Raw genomic sequence first — 12,314 nt, forward strand, 5'->3', positions numbered from 1 at the left:
CCGCCGCCCACGCAAACTCCACCATCTGCGCATGTGCGGCCATGGAAAAAAGGGCGCGCATGCGCAGATGGTGTTTTTGCTTCCGCAACCCTACATCGCGAAAAATCGATTATCGCGAGGGGTCTTGGAACGGAACCCTCGCGATACTCGAGGGATCACTGTAGTCAACTAACGCACTAAATTGGCGCTAGATAAGGATTAAAGGAATTCAAAGGGCAGTAGACTATGATCATTTGTGGCAACGTAAGGACTCTAGACTGCTGATATGTTTTAACTCTACCTCCCAGCTCTGCCTGCTTTTCTCCTAGAGAAAGTAGGCATACCGACTTTTCTTCAGGACACATTATAGAAAGCTTCAGGACAGATTATAGAAAGCTTTTCCACCATGCAGTAGAGTTTTGAAATGTAGTGATTCAAATGCAGTATACCTAAAGGAGTGTGAGTTTCCATGGCTCCACACTACATTGGCTTTACTCGGGGTGTGGCTCAGCAGTTATGCAGCTGCTGAGACATGCTAGAGTAAGTAAGTAAATAAAGAAAATTGGGGTGACAGGTAGGTCAGAGAAATGAGCTGTTTCTAACCACCAGTCTGTTATTGTGAGCTCAAGATTGTTAATGGCCTTTTGTTCTACTGTATGTTGAAGGGAGATGCAACAGGCAAATAGCTTACAGTGTGTGATATGTTTCCTTCCTATTAAAATGCTAAATGGGACAAGGGAGGGAATGAAGCTACCCTTCTTGGCAGGTTTCCTAATGTGAGAGCTTTGATAGATTTGCTAAACAGCACATTAGAAGGTCAAATCTTATTTATGTCATTCCATGACTAGTCCCAGATTACTAAATTCAGTGCAAATTATAACAAATTAATTCCTCACTGATCCAAGGCTAATATGTCTAGCAACCGTAATGGTTGGTTTTTTTTTCCAAATTTCATTACTCAAGGAAAGGAAGCACACTTCTATCCGGAAAAGATTAATATTTTGCAGGGAAAGGCATACAATATATACATTCATGGACACATGGAACTTTAATAGTTTAAAATGTTCTTAGCTTGTTTACGTTTGTGTTAAGTAAAATGAAAAGGATCACTTTTCACAGCCCAGAAAGTCAACCCTACATGTATGAAAGTGAAAATGGTGCAGAACTAACTCTTCATACAGTAATTGCCCCTGATTTGTTAGATGCATGTAGCAATATAAACTCAAGGGTTGTAGGTTCTTTAGAACTAAGTTTCCTGTGTGGGTTAATTCATGTACTGTATTCATTTTAGAGCAAGTTTGATGTAGTGGTTGATGCTAGGTGATTTGGACCATCACTCTCTCTCAGATCAATCTTGCTCACAGAGTTGTTCAAAAAGTTGGAAGGAAGGGTGCAACATACAGTATATCACGTTGAGCTTGTGAAAGCAGGTTCTCTCACCTCTACCTTGTTCCATTTGCCAACAAGGGACAGGTCTCAACATTTGAGGACTGGTGAATACTGTACAATTATAGGAGAGAGGTCTCTATTTAGTATTCTTGTGATGGCTTACCTATGGCACGAGTGACATAGGTGGCACATGGAGCCATATCTTAGGGCACATGAGTTGTTGCCCTATATCAACTCCAACATGCACGTGCACACTGGCCCACTGATATAATAATAATAATAATAATAATAATAATAATAATAATAATAATAATAATATTATTATTATTATTATTATTATTATTATTATTATTTAGATTTGTATGCTGCCCCTCTTCGAGGACTCGCAACAATAAAACATATACAAATCCAATATTTAAAAAGTCTTTAAACCCCCCCCTATTAAAACAGTCATACAGCCCAAACACACTATCCATAAAGTCAAAGGCAGCTAAGGATATATCAATTCCTCCATTTGCTGAATTCCAGAGAGCGGGGGAGGCAATTTTCACCCTCGCCAGGCTTCAGGAAAGCCTATGAAGGGTGAAAAACAGACCCAGCAGGCCTATTGGAAGTTTGTTTTTTCGAATTTGTCGTAGGCCCGTTGTGCCATTTTTGGCCTTCTCCAGGCTTCAGGATGCTTCCTGAAGCCTGAGGAGGATGAAAAACAGCCTAAACTTCCGGTACGCCCGTTTGCCATCCATAGGTTGGCTCCATTTTCGCTACCCCATTGCATTCCCCCCCTCCCATCCAGGCAGTAGCCCACCCCTGGAGAAGGCCCTTATTCTGGATCCCACCAGATGTATCTCATTAGGGGATGGGACCCGCAGCATTCCTTGCCTCTCCAAACTGCTAGGGAAGGAAACTTCTTAATTCATTTTCCCCTGTTCAAACTCTAAGCTTTGCTGTCTCTTTTCCCTCTGGAATTTATCCCCTCCCTCCTGGGTTTCCAGACTACATTCCATCACAATTCCCAACTGTGGTTGTAAATTGAGAACTCCTTATATAGCATAAGTGGAGGGCAATCAAATTGTCGTTATATCTCCTGAATTGTTTGTGTAAGTCAGAATATTTGAACATATACTGTCTTGGTAATCATTTGCTAGGCGAGAATTAGAAACGTTTATCACATTAAGCATTTATCTTTGTTATAAAAATGAAATATGGAATATAGGGGAAGTGTGTGGGGCATATTCCACTTGCCAACACTACTGGTGAGCTTCCTGCAGAGCTCTGTGACTTTGGCACACGCGCACACTTGCGTCGGAGTGAGATTTGCTTCCTGTACATGTGCAGGAAACCAAATCTCACATGAGGATGTACATGAACATGAGATTTTGGTGATTTTTGCTGATTTTTTTGCTTCCGTGCATGCGTAGAAGCAAAAAATTGGCAAAGACCACTGAAATCTCATGCTCCCCTGCGTCCTCATAGAGAAGTCTGTATTTTAAATTTGCTCCTGTATTCTGCAGTTATAGGGCATTATTTTATTTTTTAAAATAAATTTCTTTATTGAGTTTTCACATATAGTTCAAATCACACATTATTCTGTTTTACAGATTATAAACCATCTCTTTTAAAATTCTTATAATAAATTTTTACCTGTTACATTCCATTATATACATTATATTTCATACTTTTATATTCTAATATTTATTATATTCAATAACTGGTAAATAAAACTTTTTACAAGGTAACTGTAGATTGTTTCCATTGTACTATTGCTTCTTATTATATTGTTTTTATATTCTCTTTTGAACCCATTCATGCCATTTTTGCCATGTTCGTTTTGATTCCATGATTTTGTTTCCCTTGATTGAGTTAGTGAGTTCGTCCATCTCCACGCATGTATATATCTTATCTATAATTAATTCTTCCATTGGGGTCTGGTCATTTTTCCAGAGTTGTGCTATCGCAATTATTATTATTATTATTATTATTATTATTATTATTATTATTATTATTTATTAGATTTGTATGCCGCCCCTCTCCGAAGACTCGGGGCGGCTCACAACAGTAATAGAAACAATATAACAGTGAAACAAATCTAATATTAAAAATAAAACATATATAAAACCCCAGCAATTAAAACCATACAACACATTATTTCTACCTTTACTTTCTTACTCTCCTCCAAGTTGCATATTTACAATTCTGCAAATTGACTGAAGTATTCAGACCGTTTAAGAGTTAACCACAAATCGCTAAAAGGAATAAACATTCACTTCAGTACCCATTATATTCCAAGCCAGCACATCTGTCATTTTAAATTTAATTCTGTATTACTTAGCTGTCTAAAACTTTGCATGTAAGTGACAAGAATTATCCCCCCTTTTTTTCCTTTCTTTTCTTTTTGTTTTTAATGTGGAAAATCACATATATTTTTTTGTCACCTACACACTCGATAAAATGTCATAGTTCTGCTCTGCATTAAGAAGTTTGGAAAATAAATAACTGGGTTTTTTGTTTGTAAATCCTCCATTAAAGTATAGACATGGTTTAAGAAAGAGAGAAAGGGCAAAAAACATTTTAATGTAACTTTGGTTCTACATCCAAATTAATGTGATAATAAAGTGAAGTGGGTTGTCAGTGTTAAATCAGTTTGTTTTTATTAAAATAACAACAGTGATAAATTCAACTCATCATCCTATGGAACTGAAGGATAGGTGTAACCAGAGGTGGATTTTTTTCCAGTTTGGACCAGTTCACCTGAACCAGTAGAAACCTGTTGGCGATGTCATGGAACCAGATTGGTTGCTGCTCCTACGTGGAAGCTGCTATCTTTTTTTTTTTTAATGATTTTTTGGAATATTTTTATTTTGGAATTTTTTAAATTTTTTTTTCTTTGGAGCATGCACAGAAGCTGAATTTACGGCACTGCTCCTGCATTGCTATCTTGTTTTCAGCTTTTTTGGGGGGGGGGATTTTTTTCTGATTTTTTTTGCTACTGCACATGTACACATGTGCAAAGCATGCATGCGGCCGTGCAGTCTTGCCACGCAAAGTGGGAGGAAATTCCGGCAGCAAGGTTATTTAGAACCCATCCCTGGATGTAACAGGTAGTTTTCACTTAGCTATAATAATTGGGACTGGCAATTCTGTTGCTAAGTGCCAAATGGATAAAGTGTATCTTCATGTCTAAGTCCATTTTGATAGTACAGTGATACCTCGTCTTACAAACGCCTCGTCATTCAAACTTTTCGAGATACAAACACGGGGTTTAAGATTTTTTTTGCCTCTTCTTACAAACTATTTTCACCTTACAAACCCACCGCCGCTGCTGGGATGCCCCACCTCCCTACTTCCGTTGCCAGCGAAGCGCTCGTTTTTGCAATGCTGGGATTTCCCTGCTGGGATTCCCCTGCAGCATCGCAAAAACACAGAAGTCTGGAGGTGTGGTTTCCCATGGAGGGGAGCTTCAAGGAAATCCCAGTAGTGCAAAAACGGAGGCTTCGGCTGGCAAAAGGGATGAATTTTGGGCTGGCACGCATTAATCGCTTTTCCATTGATTCCTATGGGAAACATTGTTTCGTCTTACAAACTTTTCACCTTAAGAACCTCGTCCCGGAACCAATTAAGTTTGTAAGACAAGGTATCACTGTATTAATGTAAATAAAATTACCTTCCTTTTTTTTCTCTTTGTACCTGGTCCTTGTATGAAGTCAAAATTTATCATTGCATTAAAAAGTAAGTGAGACTGCTTTGGTTGTCAAGTGTTTAAAAAAGTCGCAAAGCCTATTTTAAAGATTTGCTTACAGTATATTGTAATATTTCTGTTGCTATCAAATGTAAACCCACACTTCAATATTACTTATTACAACACTCAAGTTGGAAGCTCAAATGTCTGTTTTTTTCTCCCCTCTTATGTATTTACTTACTCCAGTGTATTTACTTGGGTTCTCTTGTACAGTTTTCTTACTTTTCAAATACAGTATACACATGTATATAAATTGTAAATAGAAGGTATTCTGCCTTCATTCAAAACTACTAGTAACAATTCCTGTGAGAATCTGAATATAATTTTAACAATCTGAAGTTAGTTGGGGGAAAGAGCAAAAGCAACATGAGAAAATATTATTTTACTGAAAGAGTAGTAAATCCTTGGAACAAACTTCCAGCAGATGTGGTTGGTAAATCCACAGTAACTGAATTTAAACATGCCTGGGATAAACATATATCCATTGTAAGATAAAATACAGGAAATAGTATAAGGGCAGACTAGATGGACCATGAGGTCTTTTTCTGCCGTCAGTCTTCTATGTTTCTATGTGATTGTGCAGATTTATGACAGCAACTTTGGCAATCCCAGTTCTCATAGTTAGGTGAAGCCTGTGCCATTGCAGCATCCTATCTTTGTGTGATTCCCATTTGCGATCTCCAACCAACTTCTCCAGTGGCTTTTGTTTGCTAGCAGGGAAAATTGCAAATTGTGACCACTGATCATGGGCTGCTGCCATGACATAATTGTGAATCAGTTGCCAAGCATGCAAATCATGATCATGTAGCTAAGAGGAAACTACGATGGTTCCAACTGTGAGGATCCATTGCAAATCTCCTTTGTTGAGTACGGTTGTGACTTTGAATCGTTGCTTAATAAGTGATTGTTTAGTGAAGACTACCTATAGTGCGAGGATATCAGATTAATGGCCCGTGGATGAATGCTTAGATCTGGCAAGCAGGGCTGTCCTGGCAACAGAAAAGGACAGGCTCGTGGTGCCTCTGCCATAGAAAATGGACCCCGAGCTCTATTTTTGGCTATGACAGCCTCCTGAAGCCTACGTGCAGCCCTCCTGAGCTCCTTTTTCACCGGCAGAGGGTTGCAAGAAGCCATCAAAGCTGAAAATGGAGCTCCAGAGCCAGTTTTCACTGGTGGAGTGCTCAGGCCCCCACAAGCTCTCCCCAACATGAATGATGTCGAGCTGGCCATGCCCACCCTGGTCACTCCTCCCAGATCAATTCATCCCTGATGCCGCCCTCAATGAAATCAAGTTTGACACCGCTGCTACAGGGCAATCTGCCTCTAGGCCAGGGTTTCTCAATTATTTTCTGTTACGTCCCCCCATAGGAAGAAGTAAACATTTCATGCCCCTCCAACTCTCCACTGGAATGATTGTTTGCAATAATCAGTACATTTTTGCTGAAAAATCTCAAACGGCTTATCAGTGTGATTGGGGTGTAATGTATTTACCATATTTTTCAGAGTATAAGACGCACCTTAGTTTTTGGGGAGGAAAATTGGGAAAAGAATCTGCTTGCCAGGTATTCATCTGGCTAGCGTCCTTAGTCTGGTCAGCTTCAGCACATTATTTTATCCCCTGGTTAAGGGCTTTAAAAAATTATTCTGAGACAGTAACAATGAAAGAGTTTGCAAGCCAGTAAGAGCTGGGAACATCATTATTAGTACCTGGTTGGGTGTGGAAGTAAACATTTGGAGCAAGTTAGACCAATGGGGAAAAAAACCCTGCTAAGATTTAGGGCCCCTTCGCAGAGAGTAACAATGAAAGAGCTTGGTTAGGGCTGGAAAGAAATGTCTGGAACAAGTAAAGCAATGAAAAAACTCCCTACAAAGACAGGGTTTGGAATACATTATTGGCAGAGTAACAATGCAAGAGCTTGCAAGCCGGTAAGAGCCTGGGAGCATTGTTAGCACCTAAGGGTTGGAAAGAAACTTACTCAGAGCAAGTTAGAGCAATGGAAAAAACCCTTCGAAAGACTTGGGGCTTAGAAAACATTCTTCTCAAAAAGAAACAATGAAAGAGCCTGCAAGGTAAGAGTTGGGAAGATCATTAGCAGCTAGTTAGGGCTGGGGGGGAAAACCCCTACATTCAGAGTATAAGATGAACCCAAATTATCAGCCTCTTTTGGGAAGGAGTCTTATACACTGAAAAATACAGTAAGTGTCACCTTAATTTATTTGGCTTCATGCTGTCCGCTACCAACTTTTTTAGACACAGGAAACATATCGGTCTTTCCTCATCTCCCACCATAGTCACAGTTGAAGCCAAATACTACATAAGCGTCATTATATCTCCTCTTAGCTTTTGGGAGACTTACATTTGTCTCATTATTTCCATCTCTCCCCTCCTTTCTTTTCATTCCTCTTAAATATTTTTCCGTGGTGTCTCTTAAGGATTTGTTTTACGCAGTTCATATTTCCGTCTCTGTGGTGTGTGCTATTGTTCAGTGCAAAAATCCCCTACTCCCTACGATTAAAAAAAAGAACATTCCCTGGGGTCACGTGCACCCCCTGGTATCGCTCCGCACTCCCCCCGGGGCGCCTGCCCCACTATTTGAGAAACACTACTTTAGGCTGATGATGATGTGTTGCTATCTCTCATACTATTTGTTGTGGTTAGCTCTGGCCCTGTTCCGGCCCCAAGGACTGTGGATGTGGGGGAGACATCCACATGCTGCAGGCCTGTTTTGCCCCCGGTGGAATCTGCTGATGAAGGCTTCTCTGACCAAGAAGACATGAGTGACAGGGAGGAGGAGAGTGTGGCAGACAGCTCAGAAGGAGATCAATTATCTAGCTCCTCCTTGGATTCAGAACAAGATTTAATGATACAGCCACGCATGAGGAGAGCGATGCATAGGCAACAACAACTGAGAGATTATTATCAAAGAAAATGAGGCCACCTGTGGTTGGGTGGGGCTGTGGTGATTAGTGAGGCTGCTATAAATAGCAGCCTGTGGGTTTGGCCATTGTGGAGGATTATCTGATCATTGTGTTTCGTGACTGCTTTACTGACTTTGACTTTTTGTGTGCTGATTTTTCCCCGCTTTGAAACTAAACCAGAGCAAAGTGTGTTTCACTTTGTGAAAGAAGAAGGACTGTGAATTGCCTCACAGCTGCAAGCTAAGTATCACAGAACTGATAAGGGACTTGTACAAATTACCAGTTTGTTTGGAGACGAGTGCTCTTTGCTATACCAAAAGAGGGCTTGGTTTAAGTGAATTTTCATTATAAAGAACATTGTTTTGAATTTTCAAACGTGCGTGTGTCTGAAATTTGTACCTGTGAATTTTTGGGAGGATTCTACCAGAGAGCCCGACAGAACACTATTTGGCCTAAAAACAGCACTGCACATGCAATAGAGCTCAAAATTCATCACATAAAAACAGGGTTTCCATTTTTTTTTGTTAAACACCCTCAAATTCATGCCTGGCAACTGAATAGGATGAGTATACCTGCAAGTATTTCACACTATTGGAAAACAAGGAAAGTTTGTGTTTGTTGGCTTTGATACCGTAAGATGTGCCGCATAGAGTGAATTTGGAATATAGATCTCCAAACCAATTTAAGCAAAGCCTCACACTCTGATATTTATCATATTCTTCCAAAAGCGTTTGCTTCACTCTCCTATTTATAATTCTGAAATGTCATACGGCTATCGCTTTAGACAAGCTATATAAATTGCCCTCAGCAGTCTTCAGTTTTAAGAGTAGTCCTGTGTACCAATGAAGGTACATAGGGATATTTATAGCTCAGGATTGAAATGAGGAATCTTTGGTGCTCTATGAATTTGGTTATTTTGGTTCAGACGTTTCATTACCCAAACCAGATAACATTATCAGTGCTGGTAAAAGAGTTGAGTTTGTTCCCAGTTTCTGTTCCAGTGGCTTGCCCTGTCAATGTTGATGTGGGTGCACTCATGTATGTTCAATTATGGATCAATAGAAGCTCAATTGTATCTGGCCATAGGTCTATAATAAACAGATTTTAAATTTGTATTTCCTTGTTTGTATTTGCAGCTATTAATGCAAATCTGAATCCAGAGGGCTGCATTTTCTTTTACTACCATACTGTGGGCGTGGCTTATTTTGTGGGTGTTGCTTGATGGTCATGTGACTGGGTAGGAGTGAATTGCCCGCCATGTGACCCGATGGGAGTGGCTTGATAATCATGTGGCCGGCGGGTGGCTTAAAGGTCATGTGACTGGGTGGGAGTGGCTTACCGACGAAGATATGTTTTCTAATACGTACTTGGACTTTTTTTCAGTCGGTTAAGTCACATTATTTGAATAGCCACGAAAAGGACAAATGATAGACAGCATTATTTGTTGAGGAGCACAGTAACATTTTAAGGTTTTGTACTGAACCCACAAGGTTCAGTATGATAACAGATTAGGCAAGTAGCTCAATTTTCTTTAATTGCTATAAAAGTTCAGTTCTAGATAATGATTCAAATGATTAAAGCATTTATGGGTAAAAACATACTATTTAATTATTTCCTATTTTAAAAGTAATTAAGGACCATACTAGGGTACTAGAGAAAGGAGGACAATAAAAAAAACTATGAAGTATTCAATAAATACTGCATAAACTTGCTACCGCCACTGCGTTTCTCCATTGCATCTGGAAGGAGAGTCCAACATGGGTAATACTCCAATCCTATTGGTAGAGACTGAGTTAAAAATTTACATATTAATTGAGCACCGCCCCCTCTGCTCTCCCCATGAGCCAGTTTTAAAAACTCAGTCTCAGAGTAGAGACATACTGAGTTGTGGCTTAAGAGTTTAAGTACTTTAAAATAGTAAAAATAGTAAAATAAAATGTTGTTACCGTTTTAATCCTTTTCTTTGTGTTTCAGATGCAGAAGACTGAAGAGGATCAGATGGTCAGGGGTCTGTCCTCAGCGGACAACACCCCCAACGAATCTTCTCAGGGGTTGTTTGCCTTCCCCCAGTGGGAGCACCCCATGGAGAAGCACCCAGCCTGGGGGTCCCTGGTCTCCGAGACCATACCGGGGCTGTCAGCCAAAGGTGGGGGGGTCCGCCCCCCCCCCACTGGGAGGCTTGAGAAAGGCGCGCACGGAGCGGGCGAAGCCGAGTGCCTCACAGCTGACAGGGAAGTCAGCGGAGCGGCCGCTAGAGCCGCCGCGGAAGCCGCAGCCGCCAGAACCGCCAAGCGCCCTAAAGGGGATCGCAGCGGGTACCAGCCACCCTTGGAGTACAGGACGGGGCGGGGAGACCCTCCCCGGTAACGGAGGGGCCCCACAGCGGCCCGAGGAGCCACGGAAGCTGGGCGCCGCCATTTTGAATGCGGCTGGAGCGGCAAGGCGTCTTTGGGGGCGAAAATGTTTATTAAGGCGGCAAACAAGCGTGAACGGGCGGAGCAGCCCTAGTGCGCAGGCGCAGGCCCAGGGAGGCTAAAGGCGCCATTTTCTGGGTGATTCTGATGAGGATAGCGAGATCCAAGCTACCGGTGGTCAGAAAGACACAAGCCTGGGCTAATATTGAGAAGGAGGTTCACATCTTATTCAACAGCCGTGAGTACTATGGAGGAGCATCAAGGGAAGGAGGTCCCCAGCTCTCCTGCCTCATCTAAGGACAAGGCAAAGGGAAGGCCAAAGAGAAAGCAAAATCACACTCATCTGCCTCTTCCTCCTCCATTAAAGAGGCTGAAAAACGTATTAAAGCGTTGGAAAAAAAGCTGGAAGCAGCATTACAGGCATCCCCAGTGGGTCTCCCTCTGACTCAGAGGCAGCCTTCAGACCCTATGTCACCCCCATCTACCTTTGGGCCTACAGGGGTTACGCCAGAAGGGGACTGGTCACCGGATAGGCAGTTTCTGCCCCTGCCCCAGGTTATGCCTTCGCCCAGCACATCCTGGGCCAGACCAGGCTCGGCAGCACAGGCAACAAGAGGCCTCCAGGGGCCAACAGCCACCTTTACGCCCACAGCGGCGGGCTTGCGCTCCCAGCCCGGGGCGTGGCAGAATTTGCCCCCAGACCTGCAGGACTTTATCGCAAATGCGTACTCGCAGGGCATGGCTCCAGGGGTGCAGCAGTATGGAGGGCCTCCTCAACAAGCGACAGGTTCATGGTCGGCACCGCCCCCCTCGGGTTTTGTTTCCTTATTGGAAGAGCAGGAACAGTTTGAGGACAGTGAACCAGAATATGGCTTTTCCGAGGATGAGACTACACCCGAACAAGCTCCTTCGGTTGGCCTGTTCAAACCAGCGCTCTTCAGAACCTTATTGTCTAAAGCCAAGCAAGTGATGAATCTGCCTGGCTCAGCTAAGACTCCAGAAACCGCTGAGTCGGGTCAAACTTCGGCCTCGCTACTGGAAGAGCCTCAACCCGAGTCCGACCATTTTCCTGAGTCAGGCATTTTCGTAAAAGGGATAAAAAAGACCTTGGCAGCAGCCAGCGGCGGCTCAAGGGCCTTCCAACCTCGAGAGGAAATTTTATACCTTTGACGAGGAGGTGGAAAAGCTGCTCGAATTTCCCCCAATCGACCAGCCGGTCGTTACGCTTGTCTCCAGCGCGTTGGTTCCCTCAGAGACCGGGGAATGCTTAAGACCAGAGGAGAGGAAAGCGGAGACATTACTACGTAAAGCACACCAGATGTCTGGCTGGGAATTCTGGGCAGCGGCGGCAGCGTCATTCATCAACCGCACCTCGCTCATGTGGATCAAGGAAATGCAATCCCGCCTAGGGCCCGAGGACGGGCGCCTCCGCCAGGACTTAAGTAAGCTATTGGCGGTGACAGAATTTTCGGCGTACGCCACTCTTCACGCGGCCAAGTTCTCCACCAGAAGCATGGCAACCACATTGTCATCGCGCCGCCTGCTGTGGCTATGGAACTGTCAGGCGGATCTTAAATCTAAGTGGCGCCTAGCCTCCGGCCCCTTCCAAGGCTCCACCCTCTTCGGGGACTTGTTGGAGAAAGTCTTAGTGGAGGACAAAGATAAGAGGAAAGTACTTCCTAGAGCTAACAGGCGACCGGACAGGAGGTTCACACCTTATTCAAGGCGCCAGTCCTTTCGTTGGGAACCCTCCACCGGCCTCGCTCAGAACCAAAGGTCCTTCTCCCAGGGACAGTACAACCAACAGTCCTATAGGAGTGACCGTGGCTCCTTTCAGGACAGGACAAGGGGCTATCATCAATCCAGGAGACCCTTTC

This window comes from Erythrolamprus reginae, chromosome 5, assembly GCF_031021105.1.
Source record: "Erythrolamprus reginae isolate rEryReg1 chromosome 5, rEryReg1.hap1, whole genome shotgun sequence".
NCBI lineage: Eukaryota > Metazoa > Chordata > Lepidosauria > Squamata > Dipsadidae > Erythrolamprus > Erythrolamprus reginae.